This window comes from Nipponia nippon, unplaced genomic scaffold, assembly GCF_047370975.1.
Source record: "Nipponia nippon isolate SJK-2023a ecotype South Korea unplaced genomic scaffold, ASM4737097v1 scaffold_2, whole genome shotgun sequence".
NCBI classification, from domain to species: domain Eukaryota; kingdom Metazoa; phylum Chordata; class Aves; order Pelecaniformes; family Threskiornithidae; genus Nipponia; species Nipponia nippon.
Genome location: NW_028262336.1, coordinates 125,572,193 through 125,595,974, shown reverse-complemented (window position 1 = coordinate 125,595,974; position 23,782 = coordinate 125,572,193).

Here is a 23,782-nt window from a genome sequence, read left to right as displayed (position 1 = left end):
CAAACCTGGAGGAGAGCACATCCATTACCACATCTGTTTGCTTTTGGCAGTGCTCAAATACAGTCCATGTCCAATTCTTAGGACGTCTCTTGGTAAGCAATGGATAATATTGACATTTGCTAACAAACTCCATGTTATGCTGTTGAATCCTACACATGCACAAATGTCCTAGCTTGATTCAGCCTAAACATGTGAAACACAACCAAAACAAGATCAGTATTACAAACACAAAACAGGAACACAAGGTAATTTTGAGTTACGATTATCTCAATGAACAGTGATCAGAATCCATTACAGCCAGAAATTTTGCAGGGTCTGTGAGAAGTGATTCAAAGGAAATATTCCAAGGAAGATAATACATTTATATTGCATATTTTTATTATGTATCTGCTTCTATGAGAAAACTATATTGTTTTGGCATTTGGAGAAAAGAGTAAAATATTTAATTTAACCTGGTCTTTCTGCTAATGTAACAGTGCAAGGCTATAAAATGAGGAGATCTAGGAAAGTCAATTTTCATACAACAGAATGACACTTAATAGGCACGAAAATTACCTCTACAATCTACTAAGTGTTTCTGCTCTAGTTATTAAGTTTCCAAGTCAATATGTGTAAAAAAATGCTTATCTTTTTATAAAAAAGAATCAATTTTTTTGTGTGCTCTGAGCCCTCAGAGATTAATTAGAAAGCAGAAGGAACAAAAACTAAGTCTCTATTTTTTTATGAGAATATGTTATTGTTTTTCATAGGCAATATTTAGCAATGCATCTCAAACTAGCTTGTTTAAGGACAACATCTGTGAATAACAGAACTATAAGCACCAAAAACAATCTTAAGAAAATAGGACAGCTCACAACTTGGGTATAGCCAGAACTGGTGTACTCAAAAATGCAGAATAGGTGTGAATTTACAGAAAAGATAAAGGTTGCTAAGAAGTTAAATACTTTCTGATCTCAGTTCTGTCCCTTACAACTCAAGAAAGCACGTTTCTTTTTAATATGAAAACTAAATGTTTTCTGCAGCTGAAAGGAAGGTTACTTAATCCTTCTATAATTGGTCTCTCTAAAAATCAGCTGAAATCCTGTATCTTAGTAAATAAAAAGGGATGCAATTTTTGAAAGAGAAAACACATCCAAAGAAAAACTGGAAAGACAGCCAAAGCCTCTGTGTGTTAATACTGATGGCCTGCAGCCATATTACCCTGGGTTATGATCTTAGAGTCTCATAGGACAAGCAGGGTCAGACTTGGTCAATACTCAAACAGGACACCTACAAAGTAAATCCAGGTGTTGCAAGTCATAGTGTCGCCAATTCAGTAGCGAGAACTTTTCTTCTGTCTTGATCATTTAATCACTGCCGCAGGCATGGTCATAGGGGTCATTCTACTCCTGGAAGTGCTGCCTTCTGAACACTTATAAAATTGCAGTCCTGACCACTTGAGGGCATTAAGAAAATCATGCCACTTCTTAAAGAGCAGAGGCATTAACCTTGCTAGCCTGTCCAGATTTCAATCAGATATTAAATTTTTCAGGCTGTTTTCAGTGATTAAGTAAGTATTCTTTTCACCTCTTTTCTAAAGCAGAGCTTTATTGTTGCTCTGTTCTTTTACATGCACACACATTTAGTAACAAACATAATTTGGGTATTGCCTGGTTTAAAGGTTCTTTGTAAGTAAAAACCAACATATTTTGGTCAGAGGACTAAAAAAATATCACTAATGATATAAAAAAATATCATTAATGATATTCCAGGTTTACCACAATTTTCACTGCAGAATTTTATTTGTTATTTTACTCTATTAACATTTTTCAGTGGTGCTTTGAAAATGCAAATGATTACTATAGTACTCTATTAGCATGTTCTCTGACTCACTTTTTAATCTTCTTTCTATGGTATCTCCTACATTTAGAGTCATTTTGCTTTCCTAATACAGTGAGGACTTTTTTCAGATCTATCTTCAGAAATCACTTCCTTTCTGAAAATCACCAATGGCAATATTTTGACTGGCTCTACTTAAAACTTATGGGACTGATTCCCAAAAGCCCCAGAATGGCCTTGTCCCATTTCCTTACACTAGGGCTCAGGTTTCCAAATGCTAAGCAGCTTGAATTCAGATTGCCTACTACACTACCTAATTTAGGCATCAGAATTGCTAGGGTTTCCAAGTTCAAAGTAGTAATGAGCAATTTGTACAGCTCCAGAAACAGGCAAAGTGTCCTGATCCTAGCTCAAGGGTCATGATCATACAAATACTATGCTAAGCAAAGTCAGGAAAACTAGCAAGTCAGAACCCACTGTTAGATGGTTATGGTTAAATAAGAGGACTCTTAGACTTACTACATATTTTGAGTATTATGGGGGACCATTACAGAGCTTAAATTTCTTCTGAATTAAACTTAACATCACTTAATTGCACACTGTGCCTCTATGTGGTTTCCTCACAGTTTCTAGCCTAATACTGAGTATAGAAGATGAAGATGAAGAGGAGGGAACCATACTTCAGAGCTATTATGCATAAGGCAAGTCCTTTCCTCTTTACAATTCTCCTATTTGTTTATGAAGGTCCTTTCTATAAATAACAGTCATTCCCCCACTGCAGCTGAATTTTTCTGCAGAAGTCTAATTTTCCAGACCTGTAGGCTTTTTTTTTTTTTTTTTTTTCTTCTTTCCCAAATGATCCTCAGCTAATTTTCTTGTAGAATCGTTGGTTTATCTGTGACTACATCATAAGAATGTCATGTGAAACAGTGTCAAATGACCCATTATAGTCAGGAAATACAACACCTGCTGTTTCTGCCCTGTGTGTAAGAACTGTTGCCCTATCACAGAAAGGAATCAGACAGTTTTTACAACATTTGTTCTTGACAAATCCATACTGACTCTTTGTCCTCTCCTTTCTTTTTGTTGTTGTTGCTGTGTTTTCTTCTTTTCTTTTTTTTTTTTCCCCACCCTTAGGTGCTTCCAAATAATTTGTTTTGTTCCATGTCTCAGTCATTTTCCAGGAATCAACAACTGAGCAGCTGTGAACTGTCTATCTGAGCATGGTTCCTTGTTGTTGAAGTCAACAGAACTAAAACAGGTGCATAAGTGCTTTTCTGAGTAGGAATGGAAAGTGGCAACAGAGCAAGTGTCTGTACCAAGTACTTCGGGGGAAATGTGAGTATGTTAGGCTTTTTCTCATGGGACTCCCTGACTGGTGTCTAATACAAAACCATTTCATGTATTTACTGGCAGCTAAGAAAAAGTACTGTCTTTATGGACCAGTTTTTAAATATTGTTGGGACAGAAAAATAATAAGGAAGAGAAGTTACTGTCATCGTATGATTTGCAGTCCAACAAAATATTTTATAAATCAAGAAAATATATCTGAGAATAACAAAGGCTGTGTCTACACTATAGAACTCTGTTTTCAAAAGCAGTGTCTCAGAGATGCATTTTGGGTCATCATGCTTCACCAGGAACACTCAGGAAACAGTATGATCCTTGGGTGTATAAAAAATAGCAGAATATCACCCCTCTGACAGTAGGAAACCTAGTTCTAACTTTCTGTCTAAATTTATCCATAGCCGGGATTTGTGCTAGTAGATTTTTCAGCTCTGCTGACAATACATAAGATATTCCAGTGACTGTTTCTTTGGGGTTTTTTTCTCTTTTTCTAAATGAGACAAATTGAAACTTGAAAGAATACATCATACTAGGCAACAGTGACAAATAAGCACTAGAAAAGCTTATTGGAAAAGTGGTGGACTCTTCTCCCAGTACTTAGCATTTTAAAAATGAAATTATAGTATCTGCCTAAAGACTGCATTTTAACCTAGCGTCTGTGTGCATGAAGAAAGGGAGGGCTAAACAGATGGATGTGATGATCTCTTTGGCTAAGGAATTTTTTAATCTATCAATTTTCCTATTACTCACTGTTTTCCAGAGTCTCAGGGAAAAAAGAATCATCTGCACTGCCTTCATCACACTTGTAAGACTTGAAGATCTGTACAACTTTTTCTTCAGAGACTTCCAACCAGGATTATGACACTTATTTCTTTCTTTCTTTCACCCTCCAAATTTAAAATATACATATTTGGAGGCTGATCTCTCCGCCAGCTTTGGAAATTGGCTTGTGTTAGAGGCAGCACATCAGCAAGTGAAGGCTCACTCTCTTGTGGCACTGAAAACTGACTTTTTCAGGTGTTTTGCTACTGTCATTCTATCTTGGCCAAGCTGACATACTGGATCCAGAAAATGTCTACTGTCAATTATGGGGAAGTTTGTTGGCAGAAAGGGGAAGGGGGGTTGCTTTCCTTTGTAACTTGGAGAAGATACCAGCTGCTATGGGCAGACCATACCTGACACATCCTCATCTGTTCCAAAAATTTCAGGTACTGTAGCATTTAAGGCCTATCTGAGTCCTGTCTGTAACATGCATGTTTTTGGCTCTAACGACTCAAATCATTAAGTCTCAATTAAATCTCTTGCTTGGTGTATTGTGTTTTGATTAAGTTGCCAAGAATAAAACATCTGGGAAGGAAGCCTTCTACCCTTTAACTCAGCAAAAGTGAGTTAAAAATATTGTGTAGAGCTATACAGCTGATTTTCGTCTTTGAATTTGATGAGCAACCTGATTAAATCAATCTTTTGTTTAAAATAACAGGAAATATCATGTCACCTGACTAACAGACTTTGCAGAATGAGTGCAGTCCAGTCCAACTTATAGAGGAAATTTGTGGGAGCTTCCCTGGAGTGTTATAGTCCCATCCTGAGTACATGCGATACATCACACAAATGTATCTTAGTGAAAAACTGGAGGCCCCACATTACGATTCTTTACTAATGAAAAGTTAATATAAGATAAAGTTCCAGGAGGCCTCTTTAATAATCTGAAAGACACTGAAAACATCTTTTAACATATTTTTTTAATATAAATCAGTTTCCTCCTTCCTTTGGCTAATCAAAAAGAAAAGAAGGAAACAAACAACCCAACAACACAAATTACTTGCATTTCTATAAATAATGTGTGTTTAGATTTCTAGGTGCTGTATATCAGCTGACTTCAATGGAGCCATGATAATTTACAACATCCTAAGAATCTGTCTTCCTTTGCCCTAAAAGTTTTTTTCTACCATGTTAGTCCTGCAGTCAGATTTGATAGCCAGGTCTTAAGGTCATCTTACTCCACACTGTAGAAAAGGTCTGCCAACATAGATCCATTCAAATTCTCAAATGACCATTTAATAATGGTCATTTTTTTAATTACAAATTTGTTAGACCTAATATTGGAGTAGAAGTCTGCTAATCTGAAGAGTATTATGAAATAAATTGTCATTCTTCAGGAAAAGAAAAGAAAAGAAAAGAAAAGAAAGTTGAAAATTAGATACTTTATGTTTGCTCAGTTTTAATGAAAATGACTATGAAAGGGATACCTATACACCTGTAAATACAGTTACAGAAACATCTGTCTGTAATATCCCAACAATGTAAGAAGTAAAGAGAGAGAAACAGGGAGGAAGAGAGACAAAGATGAAGGAAAGAGAGGGAGAGAAGAAGAAGAGAGAAAGGGACAGAAAGGAGCCTGCCTTTATTGGTATCCCACAGAAGATGACTGAAATATATACTGAAGTGTTAAAAATATTGAAATAGATTATGCTGTACTAAAAAATCCAAAGACCTAATGGAGGAAGCTTTAACACTTCATGTTTCCCTGTCTTTCTAGCTCTAGAGAAGGTTTCTGTTTCCTACTTCATTTTTCCCAAATTGGTGTGAGGTCTCATGCTTTATGGGCTAAAGATTGACACTGTTTGGTTTTAGCCTGAATTTATAACAAACTAGCAGTGCAAATACCCACTTATACAATGCATTGTGCACCAGAAGGTTGAGTGCAAATTACAGTATTTCACAATCAATATTGCATTTTAATTGACACAGGGAAGCCTCATATTTTTTACATGCCACAAAGATAACCAAGTGAGAAAAAAAAAAACAACTGGCTTTTGAATACTATGATCCTGATAAAGTTCCATCTCTTATTTTGCACTTGATTTTTTTTCTTATTTATCTTCCCTACCTCTGTACAATTTTTTATCTGAAAATGCATACTTTTTATTAGGACATATTGCTGGCAAATGTGTTGATAGTCTGAATCATGGAGACGAAAGCACAAAGAAGCCAGGAATTTTAGATTTGTTTTTGCACCTGTTGTTTTTGCAGCAAACACTCCACCTGGGACTGATGCTATTATTTTGTCTCTTGAAGTTGGGTTACTCTGACATGCTTGTAGAGGCTGGAGGAGGAGGAAGCTGGCAATATTTATTTCACTCTGGATTCTGAAGCTACAAGATCATCATCTGCATTAAGCAGGTTTCCAGTACCTTACATAGTCAAGAACAAGACAAGCATGGCCAGTGTCAGTTATGCCCTGAAGGATGGGTTTTTAAGAAATCAGATATGAATTTCTCTCTGAATATCCTTAGCCCTTTAGCTTTGACTGGACGCCCACATTTTAGATGGTGAAAGTTGGCTGAGATAAATCTCACTTAAAATATTTATCTTCACTAAGCGAGATCTTCAGATATGTGTTATCCTGACAGCACAGCTGAACTTAACTTAGCTTCCTTTGTCAAAAACATCTGAGAATCTTCCAGAATTTTAGGAACAAACATTGAATTTTCCTGAACATAGTCCCATGCCTCAAATATTGGCCATCTCAAAATTATTATTGACATACTGAGAGACCAGAAAATTCACAAACTAAAATACATGAATGCAAACACATCCTGCTGTTTGCAAAGAAAGAAAAGCCAGATCCTGGTCCTCCTAATCATCACAGTGAATGGTGTCATTAACCCAAGAGTTAAAGAAGTCAGCAGAAATACTTACGGAGTAAAATAGAGCTAAGTGACAGAACAGGAAAGCAGAATCTGGACTTTTGGATTTAAAATGGAAACCTCAAAACTGAGAGCCTATTATATTTAAGCAATGAAAAATTCACAGCAAATCATGGAGCAGTCAGAGCCAGCACCTCCCAGTAGGAATGCTCCAGTACAAAATCAATTTGTCTTATTTGCAAGAGTTCACCATCTCACGGTGCTTAGGAACTTGCTATTTTTCTCATCCACCAAGAACATACAATGAGTTACAGGTAAACTGCTTTGGGTCACCTCTTTTGAAGTGTCAAGTACCCTCAGTGCTTTTTTTGTAACGAGCAGAACCTGACTAGAATACAAACACGGTATTTTTTATGCTCTCTGTGCAGTTTGGAAAACAACAACATGGTCCCCAAGCAGACTGGCAGATAAATGGCACCAGAGCACTCTCTTGGCAATGCATATCTCTGTTAGGGCCCAAAACTCTTTGAGCAATTTCAGCCGTCAGGTTGCAGGAGATGAGCCAACTGTTATCCTGCTCAAACCCACAGGCCTGATTAGCACCTGCACTGTCGCTCTTATATCTGCAAGTATAGTAGTAGTAGAAGTAACAAACCTGTTCAACAGCTGTGTAGGTGAAAGTATACCCTGTGGTATATCTCAGCATCCTGCTATTATAGAGAGCAATACTCTGCAAGCACAGCGCAAATCTAATGAACTGCTTAATGTTCGTCTTTGGAGATGACTTTCTGATGTCTACAAGAACCTCCAAGGTATTTCTTCCCCACAGGATGCAGTGACGTAGGACAGGTCCTTCACTTAGCTTTGAATGGGTCTGAACTGGAGTCACAGGACATATACCTGACTAATGAACAGCACTAGGTTAAATCAGGCAACGCTAATTAACACACATGCAATGCCACGATGATATGGCATATACTTTCTGAAAAACAGATTAATGTCTGCATGTGGTAATACAATGAACTCTGTAGACATAGCAACCCAATTTCTTACAGCAAAACATTACTGTACTGGAGGCAGTTAAGGAGTCTCACAGTTACAGCTACACAAAACAATTTGAAAATAAGAAACCTCACTGGAGAGCCTTCAGTGTGGCATCTTCTTCAGGTAATGCTCATCTCTCTTCACTGACTGAAGATAGAATTCAATTCACCTTCCTAAATTAGCTTTTTCAGAAAAATATTTAAAGATTTGGTAAAATGAAATCTATGCATAGATTTTAATATAGTCCAAATAAATAACAACACTCTATGAATAACCCTTATGATTAACTTAACTATACTGTAGTAATTGAGTTGTATAAGTTGACTGGTTTGTGGCTTTCCTTAAGAAAATAGTTCACATATTTCTTACAAAACTCTACTCACTACAATGATGTACTGATACATTAGTAAAAGAGTTTACAAAATGTGTTAAAGATTTTTTCTTTATGAAATATTGGTAAATCCCAAATAATCCCCAAAAAATGTCTTCCCCGTGAGGTAATACAAATTCTGGTTTGTTTCATGGGAAGAAAAAAACTGCAGAAGGTGAAAAAAAATGTTCACATATAATGTAAATTGCTCATTCAGAGTTTTCAGGTCAGATTTTCTCTAAACTGCTCTGCAGCAAAAGCTGTACAAGGCCATGGAAATGCCATTTCCATTAGATTTGCAGGAAAGTCTCAGATTTAACTCCTACAATGAGAACAGAAAATTACTGTACAATGTCTTTTTTTGTGAGCCAAGTTCCTAACAGTGACCCTTATTTGATTTCTTTTGTGGTAATTTTAACCTTGCTATTATGGTCATTTCTGGAATAGGTAACTCATAGTCCCTACATGTCAGAGAGAATTGTTCTTCATGTTACTCTGAAAAACAGAAACAGCCTAAGAAGTTTAACCATTCCGTTTGCTTATATGCTGCAATCCTCTGTAATTCAATACAGTACTTACCATCTTTGGGCTCACACTAAGGAACACGTAAATGCCTGATCAGAAACTCTGGATCCTACAAATGGTGAATTTAGGAAGCAATGGTTATGCAACTTTTGGATGCATAAGGCTGTTTTCACAAAGAACTACCCTTCCACAGTGGAAGTGTTTTTAAGAGAAGCAGATATATTTTACATTCCCCTACACTTTTCTGCATTGGAAAGGCATGAATCTCATTGCCTCTGTAAAGTTGCAAGCTGATGTAACTGTTACTCTCAAGTCTTCCCTAATTTACTCAATGTTACATCAAATCATTCCATGTTTATCTTTATAGCATATTGCAAAGCTGTGCATAGGTATTTGTGTTGTAATTCTGACACTATGTAGAATAGTTTCAGAAATAACGTGCAAGATTGTAGTGCTCTAGGAAAATCTCACTTATGGTCTTTCCCATAGTTGTAAACTTAAATTGGCAAACAATACTAATATTTAATTTATGCTAAAAGAAATTTGCATATAGCAAACAACATTTTTCCTATTACTTAGTAAATTGCACAGTGTGTCTGAAGCCAGCCATAAGCAAAACACAGTTTAATTGTCAATTTAAGTGGGATTACTGTGATATTGTTTCTAAAACTTAATGTAGACCCTTCTAATAGGATTCATAACAGTGCAGACATACTTTCTTATTCGAGATGAAATTGCCTGTAAACTATTCTGCTCCAAACAAAAGGTTTCTATTTAAGGTACTTGCTTACTTGAACAATGGTGGAACAATTTGGAAGTCTAGCAAACGTAACTCCTAATATGTATTAAGATTTTCCATCTTTACAAACATTAACATCTAGAAGAGGCACGTCAGCTGTTTCAAACTGTGATTTTTTTTCTCACCATCTCATGGTGATATATATAAACTAGAGCCTTTGTCATCTCTAGCAGATTCTTCATAAAGCTTCTCACAAGCTTTATTGATGTTGTGGAGATTCATCTATGACATTCTCCATGTAGGCCTTAAATCCAGTCCTTTTTAAAGGATTTTGATAATTAGCACAAGATTCAATAAACCATGTATTTAAGTCAGTTAGAATCATAGAATCATCAACTCATTCAGGTTGGAACACACCTTTAAGGTCATCGAGTCCAACCATAAACGTAACACTGCCAAGTCCACCGCTAAACCATATCCCTCAGCAACACATCTACACGTCTTTCAAATACCTCCAGGGACAGAGACTCAACCACTTCCCTGGGCAGCCTGTTCCAGTGCTTGACAACCCTTTCAGGAAAGAAATTTTGCCTAATATCCAATCTAAACCTCCCCTGGTGCAACTTGAGATCATTTCCTCTTGTCCTATCGCTTGTTGCTTGGGAAAAGAGACTGACACCTGGTTTGCTACAATGTCCTTTGAGGCAGTTGTAGAGAGCAATAAGGTCTCCCTTGAGCCTCCTTTTCTCCAGGCTAAACAACCCCAGTTCCCTCAGCCACTCCTCGTAAGACTTGTGCTCTAGACCCTTTACCAGCTTCGTTGCTCTTCTTTGGACACACTTAAGCACCTCAATGTCATTCTTGTAGTGTGGAGCGCCAAACTGAACACAGTATTTGAGGTGCAACCTCACCAGTGCTGAGTGCAGGGGGATGATCACTTCCCTAGGCCTGCTGGACACACTAGTTCTGATACAAGCGAGGATGCTATTGGCCTTCTTGGCCACCTGGACATATTGCTGGCTCATATTTGGCCGGCTGCTGTCCAACACCTCCAGGTCCTATTCTCCTGGGCAGCTTTCCAGCCACTCTTCCCCAAGCCTGTAGCATGGGCCCAAGCGTTGCATGGGGTTGTTGTGACCCAAGTGCAAGACCCGGCACTGAGCCTTGTTGAACCTCATCCAGTTGGCCTTGGCCCTATGATCCAGCCTGTCCAGATTCCTCTGTAGAGCCTTCCTACCCTCCAGCAGATCAGCACTTCCACCCCACTTGGTATCATCTGCAAACTTACTGAGGGTGCACTCAATCCCTTCATCTAGATCGACAAAGATATTAAACAGAACTGGCCCCAATACTGAGGGGGGGCACTTGTAACCAGCTGCCAACTGGATTTACCTCCATTCACCACAACTCTTTGGGCCCAGTTTTTTACCCAGCAAAGAACACCCCCATCCAAGCCATGAGCCACCAGTTTTTCCAGGAAAATGCTGTGGGAAAAGTTTTGACATTGAAGGTTCATTTAAGTACATTTGTGTATATTTTTGAGGTAGGTGTCTAACAGTGAACCTGATAGTACAAACAAATCTCAAGTGTCACTTTTCATTCTTTCCATTAGCTCAACAATTCCAGGTTCATCACAGTGTTGCAATGAGCATTTCATTACTATTCTCCATGTGGAATACTTCTGAAGTTCCTGAACACCAGGGACCTCAAGGCAAAGCCTGTTACCACTAACTGATCTCAACAAGAGATTCTACGTCTGAGAACCACTTACTGGCTAGTGTCAGAAAGAACAGTAAAATAATGATTCCCAAACTTTTCAAAAAGACTAAGACAGTCCCAATAACACGGCACTTCTCTGCAAAAACCATATTCAGATATGAACAATATTTTGAAACCCAGTCAATAACTACAAGCAGTCAAAGCAGTGAACACTTACGAAACAGCGAAACACTTACATTGTGTGATGCTTAGAAAAAACACGTCACCCACTCTTTTCTTAGACTGCACAATAAATCTACAGCACTAAATGAATGCAACCTCTCTCTCAGAAAGGTTTCTTAAGCTCTTCTCCCACCACATAGCTCTGCTCAAACTCAATAAAGAGTTCTCTGAACTAGTTTCACACGAGAATACTGAGAGTTCAGGCCCCTTGCTAGCAGAACAATATTTCATTATTTTTTTTTTTAGCCTCTTTGATCTTCCAAGTTCTAGACTCTACATCTCAACATGTGAAACACTAAGAGAAGATCTTATGTTGAAAAGGCAGGGAAAAAGAGACAGAAAAAAGATTCTTCAGAATGATTTTAAGGAATGCTAATGTAACTCAAAATCAAGTCCTTCAGAGTCAGGTAATGGGTCATTTACAGTAATATGGTATAAACAACCCAAGGATTATGATAAATGGATAAAACAAACACAAAGCATGAGCTCTCCCAGCATGGACCATTAGAATTTATCATACACAGTTCATTTACAGTGTGCTGGAGGAAAAGGGAAAACATGATTCTCCAAGGGCTTCCCATAAATTGCATAAATGTTTCAGACCAGGTTTTTTTTGTTTGTTTTTGGTTTTTTTTTTTTAAATACAGAACCCCCTGGAAATGTTTTCTTTCCAGGGAATTCTGCTTCCTTTAAATTACCTTTTTCATATTGTTAGTGTGGCGGTAGAGAGCAACCATCAATGGGAAGAATCGTAATGCACTACAGTTGCACCTGAACAAAGTCTATGCTGCTGTTAAACACGTTTTCTCTTCCTTCCTAGGCAAATCTGTTAACATGTTTCACTCTTAGGGAAATAGGCAAGTGCAGGTTAAAGAAGTAAGTAATTTCCTATTGGTATTTTGTGAAAGTAAATAGTTAAATAGTTTAGTATGAAACTAAATGTTAATATAAAAAAACAGAAAACCCAAGAAAAAATGCAACTCTTCTCAAACATGACTTAAGATCTTCTCCATCTTTTTGCAAATAGCAGAGCCTTGCAACTTTTTTGTCAGTGTCTGGATCATAGATCTGTGAATTAGGGTTTGATTTTTCTTCTAATTCCATCACTTTATAAAGTTGAGTCGCTCTCTCAAACCAAAAAGTTCACAGTTTTGAATATAAGGATGTTAAGCAAGGGAAAGGATGTTGCTGTCTTTGCAATCGGGTGTTCAGGAGAGCTCTGATCAGTTCTCTGTTCCACCACACATTAACTGGGAGATCTCAGTGCCCCCCTCAGGGCTGGACCCACCAAAGTTCTCAAACATCACACTGCTCTTCTTTTCCCAGCGTCTGCTGCAGCACAGCTCAGAGCTCTTAGCTGATGCCCCAGCTCCCATCCAGTCCATAGGAGGATGAAGGTTAATGCAGTGCCTTAGACTGGGACCTATAAATCAGTACTACACCAGATGTGGGTTAGTTGCAAACCAACCAGTTAGGAGCAACTGCAGACTTTTGCAGATCCTTCTTTCAGGCAAACATACAGCAGGACTGAAGACAGCCAGCAGTGCAAACAAACATGAGAAAAATAAGACACTTTTCAGGAAGCACCTTTCCTGTGCTTTCAAATGCAAACATTACTGTGTTGTGCTTGCCTGGATCACGTCTCTACATCGTGACACTGCCTCAGACACCATCAGATGCTTTTGATGGGAACAGATGTTGTAAGGATATCTACAGAGGCATCAGGCACGTGTCAGGCTGCTAAGTGCAGGCAAGATGGCACCAGCTCTGGATAAAATCTACAGCAGACACTGAAATAGTGGTAACGTCAATACGGAAAACATAGGTGCTTGCTTGTTGTGTAGCTCAGTAAACACTCTCCCCCCCATTACTAGTGAAAGGCCAAAGGCTTTGCATTGACCTAACAGTGCAGAGTCTAGGCAGCTGTCTGTACTTGTCTTGGGTTGAGATGATTTGGGTCGGTTTAGCTGTGGTAACAATTGCTCAGTGGTCAGGTGAGTACTGTCAAACTTGTTTTTAGCTTAGTTCTACGAATACTGTATCTGATAGAGGTCTAACCCATGTAGTCACTGAGGAACTAACATGAAACCTTCATGTAAATTAGGTCTGGGGGAGGATACTGTGGTGGTTTAGCTAATAGCTAATGGGTGAACACAGCCAAACTGCGAAGAAAGGATATGTAAGCAGAGCGTGTTAGAAAATATGCTCAAATGGGGAGAAGGAAGACATTTGTACCATCGATACCAAACTCCTCCCAGGACAGAGCACAGGATGCTGCTGACTTGCTGCAGTTCCGTCTGCTTGTCCAAGGCAGGCACTGCCAACTGAGGAGCCCAGGGTCAGATGAAGGGTGAGCACAGCACCAGTTAAAGGGGGTGAAAACTGGAAAGTCTTCATATAACAATTTTAATACCATTAGGATTACTCTTTAATAACTAGATTATTTGGAATATTAGGGGTAGTATCATTATAACTGTGCTACTACAAGTAAGTGTTGTATGCTGGTTAGGGTATAACAAAAGCATGTGTGCAACTGCTGGCTTCAGATATCTAAGTAGACAGGTTTCAGTTTTCAGGATAGCACACTGGTAACAGAACAAAACTGTTAATATCCCATTTTAAGTGCTTCAGTGCTTTGCATGATCTGGGTGTAATTTTTCTTGCCATGTCTACAGTTTTTGTCAACCATGTCAAATGCCAATTTATGGGGACAGTTATTTTCACATTGCCAGAGGATGTTGCTCAAGTCAATTCTTTCCTATGCCTGAGTTTCCTGGCCGGGTGAGGCAGTTTAGCTCACTCCAGACTCCAGCAAAACTGTAGATTATATGGATTCAGGGAAGTCTGAGCTCAGGCTATAGAGAGAAAATAAAGGGATGCCCTTAATTTCCAGTTCTCCCTAGTACTAGGGCAGTACTTAAATACCTTTCAAGGGTGAGAAGAAAAAAATTACTTTAAAGACTGTGGTGTGTCCTGGTATTTAATAATTAAGACTCTATGAATAACAGGAAAATATTTAAACAAATGAACTTCTCTAACAGGATGCTAAGATTTTTAATCAAAGTGGTGGGGGGAGGAGAAACCTATACCATTCTTAATGTTTGCAGGAAAAAAATCCCTTCCTTCTATTTTTAAAAACTAAACATAGAGTCTGAGATCTCAAAAGACCTGAGAAAGAGGAAAAGAATAAGAACTCTATTAATATCTCCAGATATTTTCTAGTCAGCTTTTAGAAATCAAGTCAGATTGCCAGTCTTGGAGAAACTGGGTGTCAAAGACAACTAGGTAAAAGATCATATACACATTTAGCAGAGATCTGAGTGACCCATTGCAGTAGATTTAGCTCTTACAGAAAGCCAGTGCTCTCCACCTGGCCCAAGTGCAACAAATCCCACACATCTGCCTCAGGTTTGGGGTTTGTCACAAAGAATTGTTTAGTTTCAGGCAAAGTGGCAAGGTAGACAGAAACCATATCATGCTCTGCTACTTCAGCCATACTCCATGACCAGGTTGTTACTGTACTTGGAATTGAAACTCAGAGAGATATCTTATCATGAAGCAGGAAATATTGGATTTACCATGGTTACAGCTGTCAGCCATACTAATTTCAAGATGTTCAGTATTTAGTGAGTATGTCACTGACTTATTATTATTTAAAGGATTGAGTTTATAGCATTAAAAAGTACACAGAGCAATAAAATTGCTTTTGAGGTTGATTAAATACCTCAGCAGAATAGATGCTCATTCCCTTGAGAACTTGTACAAAGAGACCAAGACTAGATGAAAAGAAAGAAAGGATTTAATCAACATTATTTCAGGATAGGAGCTAATTTCCTACAGGGACTGATCCCTTTCATACTATCAGTACATTCCCTTTGTGTAGAAACTGTTCATATCATTCACATAATCTTTTTCATCTATGAATTTTCACTGTCATAAAAAAGACCCAGAGAGAAACCTCTGAGTTTGGGGTTTTTTTTCTCCTCTCTCGCTCTTGCTTTCTCTCTTCTAATTCATGTCCAAACACTTTTGACTTTAGCAGTTCTGAAGAGATTTATTAAGAAATTGTTGCGTTTTGAAGGAATGCTAAAAGCAGGTTAAGGATGTTTGTTCTTAGGAGATAAAAGAACCGTAAGAGAATCTTTCAAAGTTTAACATTTTGGGGAAAAAATTACTTTTAAACTCAGAAGCTTCACATCTTTTAGAATGGCTGGAATCGAGTAGAAAGATGAAATGGGAAGGCACTTGTTTTATTTGCCTATTCTTAATGTTGACATTTCTCCAAGGCAGATGTTTTGAACAGACAAGGGGGAAAAAGCAGATGAGAAATTAAATTGTTCAGCCAAAGAACCGTAGAACTCAGGAACTGTGAGTTAAACACTGAGTTTTCTTGAAATCTCTCAGATGTTATCACTTGACATGATCCAGCTGTAAGTCACACTGTTAGAGTGATGTCGTCATGTGCAGTTTCCCAGGAAGCTGTGCCCATCTCTCTCCAAAATGGCTGCAACTACCGGTCTCCGTGCCATTTTGTAACTACATTTCAGGTTGTAAAACTGAACTTCGGTACTGGATATCGACTTTGAACATTGCATACAAACTGCAGAGTGTGCAACACATAACACAGAAGCAAAGCAGAGTATTTCACACATGCTCCACTGGTTCTCAATTAAAAAGGTTCAAACCCAATTCAGTGTGCCTGTTTTAATCTCCAAGGCTGAGGTACCAAGAATTCACTCCTTCCTTTGTGAGCCATCTAGACAGATGGAAGACAGGGCACAACTTTGAATCAGAAATGGCTTAGTGGAGGAATACATAGAGTGTAACTCCTTATCACAAGAAAACAGAGTCAGCCTTAGCCTAGCAATCTTTGGAGCAGAACACTCCTCCGCCCCTTGAACAAATTATGCCACAATAATCAAGGCTAGCTGTGTGACAAGGGAAGGGACATAACAGAGAGGGAGGGGTAAAGCAACTGAATAAGAATGACTGAATCAAATAAAAGGACAATATGGGTTTTTTCTGGCAGCTTCTGTGCAGTTCTTAATTTTGGTGTGGTGGTTTAGTAATGTGGTGATGAAGGAGGTCTTAAAGAAGCTAGACCAGAGGCACACAGGTTATCTGAACACCATAGTTCACAGATAGGAACAGAAAATATATATGTAGTAAATAAGCAAAGATTTTTCTTTCCTACACTGCAAATGTAAGAGGCTCTCAGTGCCTCGCTGATTCTACCAGATCTTTGGCACTGTAGGTTACAAGATCTCATACTCCTGTTATCTAGTGAAATAGGAGCTTTGTTTTGTTTAAAGATCAAATTATGCAAAGGGATTCTAGTGACTCTAGTTGACTCACAAAGATTTGTAGTTTGCTCAAAATAAATGTATGATCTTCCAAATAAATAAATAAAAATATCTTGCTATGAATCTTTAGATATTCTTGAAACAAAGCAGCAAAGAATAGTAAGGTATTAAATATAATTATACTTCTAAATTACATCTTGAATTATTGATGGAATATTGACCCACATAGTGTATCTCTAATAACCAATTCCTAGCATCTACACTTACATGTTAATACACTCTAACAATGTATTACGGAAGAGTAGATGAAACTATAAATTCAATCTTTTTATCACCCTATATTTTATTAAAATCCATTAGATTATTTTCCATGAACATGGTCAAACCTAAAAGTTATTCAACATTAGTTTAGCCAAGTTACAGCACATAGAAGAGTTTATCAGACCATCTTCAACTTTAAAAAATTTACTCTCAACAAATCTATCAGGATTAAGAAAAATAATTTGTTGTGGTCTTGACTGAGTTACATGTATCACAAAAGTGACAAGATTAGTGAAATGAACACAACACTAACCAACTTTGATGATTATATTTCTTTAGCATAAAACCTACTAAAATGAATAAGAAATGTAGCTTTATTTATTTTATTTTTTTTTTGCTATGCTAGCAAGGAATTATATTTTGTTTAATTTTATTGGCATATAAACATCACAGAATCACAACTGCTTCATTAACATCTCCTGATCAGATCCTGATCTGAAATTCCAGGGTTGCCAACTGGGAAAAACAAAACAAAAGAAAAATTAACTATTCACTAAGAAACACCAAAACCCCTGCAACATTCCAGAGTTAAAACCTACTTTTTGATTTATAAATTAACAAGATTATTCTGGAGTCAGTGAAGAATAATAAATATGATCACAGCATAAAATACTGTGCAAATGTGAAAATAACTTGCAGACACCAAAGCATTCTAATTAATATACAGATGTGAAGATGTTCCTGAAGAATGTGCTTTCATATCTCTGCCTTTGCAAATATTTCTATAGTTTTGCATATACATACATACATGTATAGAAGAACTTACTTTATGTGTATACCTTATTTGGAAAATTTATATTGTATAACTTACTTATATACCTGACTTCATGCTGTTTGCATATGTTAATGCATTAGGAGCATTTAATATTCTGTACTCTAATTGTGGGTCTATTTTTTGAGGCCTGATAAAATTGTATAGTGCCAGGTCGTTATTACTCCAAAGACCTTACAGCTAAAAGAATACAATGACACAAATTCAAGAAGGTAAAAGTGTCACAGAGAGAAGCAGCTTATGGGACTTCATACCACCAATGAATGTGACATGGACCTAGGTGACAATGACTGCGCCTTATCCAAGGGAGTTGGTTTCCAGTCCTCGAGTCCCTTTTTTGTTTTTTTTAAATCACAACAGTCCTCAGGCTATGTTTTAAATAGAGCTGATTGGAAAAATTCTGACAAGACACATTTACTCTGAAATTTCTCACTATATTACCACCGGAATATTTAACAAACCTTGCTCAGTTTTGATGAGCGTGCAATTGGCTTCAGACAAGAGTTTATTTGCAATCCAGTGGATGTGTGTAGGTCCTTTCCAGCTCACTACTGCAGCTACCAAGGCTTTCTGACTGTAAGACCAACAGTGCAACAGGATTGCAAAAGTCCTGGGAGCCACAGACTGAAGCAAACATTTTTTTCTCCACTTTATAACTTTCCTTCTTTAGCTAGCAGTAGTTAAACTGTTCGAGTGGCCTTCTGGCCACTCCACAAGAGCCTGATCAGTTTTATTTCTCATGTTCTTTGGTGGGCTGAAGTGAAATTGGTGAGATTCAGGACAATTCAGTCAGCAGTTGCTGGGCTTTTGCGGTGCGCAGCTGTGATGCAGTGTATTAGAGCATGAGCAAAGATTATGGGGATTACCTGCCCTTTCAGAAAAGCCACAATTTCTTGTGGTTAATACTGAAATAGTGAAACATCACCTGTATGACAATTTTCAACTTTTTGGTCTATTTGATGAAAAATGGGGTAAAAGATATTTCCAAAGACAAAATGGCTTACAGAAAGAATTTAGGCTTCCTAACCATTGTGAATTTCGATTAGTTTACTGCCTGCATCTCCAGCAATAAACTGTACGCTGTAAATTTTGTGTTCACAGGGTCAGAAGTTACAGTCCTTACTCAGAAATTCTGTCTTTACAATTCATGTAAAGACATTATGTTTTATGTTTCAGTCAAACCAATCAAGAGTGACCATACATTTTCTATTCAAGAAATTTCTAAGACAAAATTAATTTTTGTTAGGGTAAAAAAAAGAATCTCTTTTCATGTGGTCTACATTGATGTTATGGAAAATATTCTGAGGGTCACCTTATTTCTAATTAAATGGAGTAAACAGTACAGAATTAAGCCTTTATGGGAGATAAAAAATAATGCCATAACCCAAAAAGGAATATACAATCCAAAGTACAGATATTTCATTTGTATTATTTATATATTCTCCAGAATATTTTGTAAAAGTCTTTGAGCATCCTGAGACTTCTCCATCTGAAACACTTACACACCTATTTATTTTAAATAATCAGTGGGGTTTATCAAATGTTTAAAGTTAATTACATACCAAAATATTTTACTGGAATGGGGCAAAAGGTATAAAAAAATTTAAGACTCGTTCCTAAGATTTGAAAACCAAACGTGAAAAGCAAAAGAAGTAATTAAAAGTTCAAATTAAAATGGCATTTTTCAATTCCAAACTTGTAATGAATTCATGCTTCCCTAAGTGTTGGTCCTGCAGGAAAGGCTGGGAGAGGATCTTATTTACCTTTATGACACTCTTCACAGAAGCTGTCACATAATGAAGTCTCAACTTTATGGTTTTGGTGTTTGTTCAACTAGAGACTGAACTTTACAGAACTGCCGGTTTATCACTGTGGTGTTTTCTCAGCGTTTAGGAGAGCATTCTCCATCTTTAAGACTCGGATAGATGATGTGATTTACCATGAAATCTCACTGGCATTCACTGGGGGAGGCAGACAAAGTACACAGATGAAATATTTCTACACAAATAACAAAACCCATCATTGTCCCAAAGATCATCTTATGTATATACTGAAATATTTTAATAGTTCTCAGGCACAAGCCTAAATGCCTGTTTCTTCTCCAGTTGTAGATTTTCCCCTTGGAACTATTATCCATAATTTCAGAAAAAGCATCCATCATCTCAAAAAAATGTAAGATAAAAAAGCTGCCAAACGTAACATAAATCTCTGTATAATACTTCACTTATATAAGTGCATGCAGAAACACACACAGAGGGTTTGGCCAAACTGTGTAATACATTGCTTCAGGATCAAACAGATGTCTGTATAATAACTCTATGCTTTTCTGATCCTCAGGGCTGCCTGAGCACTGTATTGTTCCTACTGAAGTTAAAGTCTTTTCTGATACTTGGGATCACAGTAGTTGTTCTACTTTCCTATAAGAATCCATATAAACAGATAGAGATGGTGGTGAGAGTATAGGAAAAATACTCAGTTGGCTTCTTTTAATGGTTTCTAGTCCTCTGCAGTGTGATACAATTTAACCTGGTGTTATTATAAGAACTGATTTAACCTGGGACAGATTCTGGCTTGTTGAGTAGCATAGAAATAGGAACTAATTATTCTTAAATTTTTATGAGTGTTAGTTCCCAGAAGTTAGCATTTGTCTCAATCTCCCTTTCAGATAACAGTAAAAAGTTGTCACTTCTTATTTCAAGAGCGATGCAAATAATTTATAGTAATGTTTGAAATAGATAAATTACAATAGCACTAGGTTTAAAGAAAATAAACCACTAAACCAATAAAATATTGAGAGATGTTTCCAAAGAAGGGTATCTTGCACTTAAATTTCTCCAGTGACCTTCTACAGTAATGCTCCATGCTACGTAAATCAGAGGAAATGACTTGGATATAAAGAGGAATGGTGTGATATATTGTAACTAGAAAAATTATTCGTAAAGATAGCCATCTGGTAAAATGTCTTCTGCATGTTTTCCTATAAATAATGGAGAAATTTTGCATCATGAAGACAAATAAAGACTTACACTCTCAGTCAGAGTTCTCGGACCCATGATCTCTGCCAACCTCTTCATTTTATAATAATAAATTGATTTTCAACTGGAAATGAACAGTGTTCCTTCACCTTGATTTAAGGAATGTGACAGAATCAGAAAACTCAGAAGGTTCTCCTGGGTTTTAAAGTAAATAGTCTGATTTATAGCTTCTGAGGTTATCCATAGAAACTTATTCCCATAACTGCCATAATTTTACACATATTTATGCAATGTTGGGGTGGGAGAGTCTTCTAGGGTATTCACTACTCTACTAATTTGGGTGGCTTTCACTGTATTTTCCTCTTCTATTTTAGAAGTTAAATCCTTGACAACAGAATTCAATCTAAAGGGAGGGCTTCAGAAATCCTGGACTGCAGATATGAAATTCAAATAACTGTATATTTATTGCTAGCTACTGAAATCAAGAGAATTTGAACCCCATATGCAACTATAAACAGGTTAGATCCTTCCTAAGTTATTGTTCTGATAAGGAGTGTGGAGGGAAAAGAATTCTTTTATAAATGCTTTTTTTGGTGGGGGCTTCTCTACTAAGAGAAGGCTGATTTTATGTTAGGATTGTAATTATCACGGCCTTTAAAAGAAGGTCCATTCCTATGCATCTGGGCACATTTAATTACTGCTCTAGGCATAGAAAAATGAATATTCCAAATTGCTTCTTGTGATTACAAGCCAGAGACAAGAATTTAATCTTGTCTATAGAATAAATAACAGGAGTTATCAGAGTTGGAAGTTAATAAAACAGAGAAATTCAACAAAACACTGCACAATTTTTTTTTGTTTGTATCAAATTAGTTGACTAGATACCTCTAGCTATCTCAGTTAAAAATTTTATAAGATACAAAGACAAGGCAGTTTCTGCCTCGATGTTGCTAGTCCAGATCAGTTCTGTACTTTCCATATAGATTTAATTTTAGTGAGTTACACTGAAGCAAAAATGCCTCTGTCTCTAAAAGCATTCTGCAGTGTGATATGTATTTCAAGCCAAAAATAACCTTCCAAAAAAACCCCCACCCACCTAGTTTGCTGATGGAGAAAGGCACAGGTTACAACACAAGAGGTTATTACTGCTGAGACTATGGCTATTTCTCTACATGGACAGATATGAACCTATGAAAGCAACTGCTGGATGCCCTGTTTTCATGCAAATATGCCCAGTGATAATGGATTGTGCAGCAGATCCTTGGCCAAGGCACAAAGATGTACCACAAATCCCCCGCTCTTCTGTCATGCTGACATCTGAAGCACCCAGCAGAGAAAAAGAGAAAATAACTTGTAAACAAACTACTTCTTCATTTATTATCTGGGAAAAAAATGGAAGAGAAGAGAGAATAAAAGAAATATTCAGTAGTATTTTGGGGCCAGCTGTCGCTGTCATGTAAGGCTTGGCTGATGCTGAGTGAGATATAGAGCAAGAACTCAGTTCTTGCCTTACAGTTACTTCCCTCATGCTGTTTTTATTTTTCTATAAAAACAATACTTAGTGGGGGAGAAAGCAGGGTGTTGAGTACAACCTGAGTCTGACTTTCCAAGGGGATAGTGACACCCTTTTCTTGGGATGGGTCCTAGTTAAGGGAATGATGGGAAGCAGTGGTTGGTGCTCACTACTCTGGAAGGTATTTCTTGGTGCTCCCGTCCCCAGGGGAATAGCTGGCAGTGGTAGCTCAGAGAGTAGTTGGGGGGGTTCAGCCTTCAGCAAGCTGGACACAGGTGGAGGGTTAGCACTGTGTCTGCCTGAACACACAACAATACCCCTTATAAACCTGAGCAGACTGTCTGTGCAGAAACAGGCCATGGGCAGTCAAAAGCATCTTCAATCAACCCTTTTCCTTCAGGTCCTCATTTAGCTTCCAACATGCACATCCAAATGTTGTTATTTCACACACCATCTCTACTCTTAAACTGCTGATTCTTTCAGGCAGAGATTTCAATTCATAGTTCAGAGCTGTGCAAGACTATGTGTGCTGTCCCTAAGGTGGCTTTGAAACATACAGGTGTACTTGCAATCTGAAAAAGGAAAAAGGCTATTTACAGAGTTCCCAAACTCTCTAAGAGAGTGGTACAAGCATAAGTGCATTGTAAGCACTGCTAAAGCTCACATGGACCACAAGACACATGAACCACAGCATTGCTTTGTGCATTACACAAAAAGGTCAATTTACATCAGCAAAACATATAGTCCAAAAGTTAAATCGGGCAAACGTTGCTTGTGGGGTGGGAGATTGCTCCTGCCTCAGCTTTCTGTGTGATGGCTCCACTGTTGTGAAAGCACACAGTATTCAAAAGCATATGAAACAACACCCTATATGAGATATTTGCTGGCGCTCATACAAGAATAGCTGCTGTCCTTGTAATCAAGGAAGCCTACTAAGTTCAAATACCCATTTATTATACCATTAACCTTGTGCCCAATTTCATGAAGAGGAAACCAGCCTTATGAGGGGAACTCACTGCTGAATTAAAGCTCAAATTGTTGTCCGTTGTTCATTTGCTACAGTACATAGGTTCCTGGTGACATTCAGCTAATGAATTTTCTTGATGATTAACTACCCGTTATATGTGGCTATTGTAATGGAAAGGTATTAGCTCCTGTTACAAGTGAGGTGGTTGTGTCATTACTACAAGTGAGTTGGTTTTGTCTTTTTTTTTCCTCTTCTTCCTTTTCCTTTTACGAAGTCAAAGCAAAACAAAGTTTGGGAAAATATCATTAAAATTCAACAATTTGCTGAAAAGAAAACACTGCTCTGCTGAGCAACAAAATGTATTTAGATGCAGCTTTTTCATTAGCTGTTGAATTAGAAGAAAAGTGAAATGCAGACATGGATATAAACTAGCTCCTATTTGGAGTTTTTACATTTAGTTTCATTATAATTGTAATTATACAGAGCACGATCCAGAA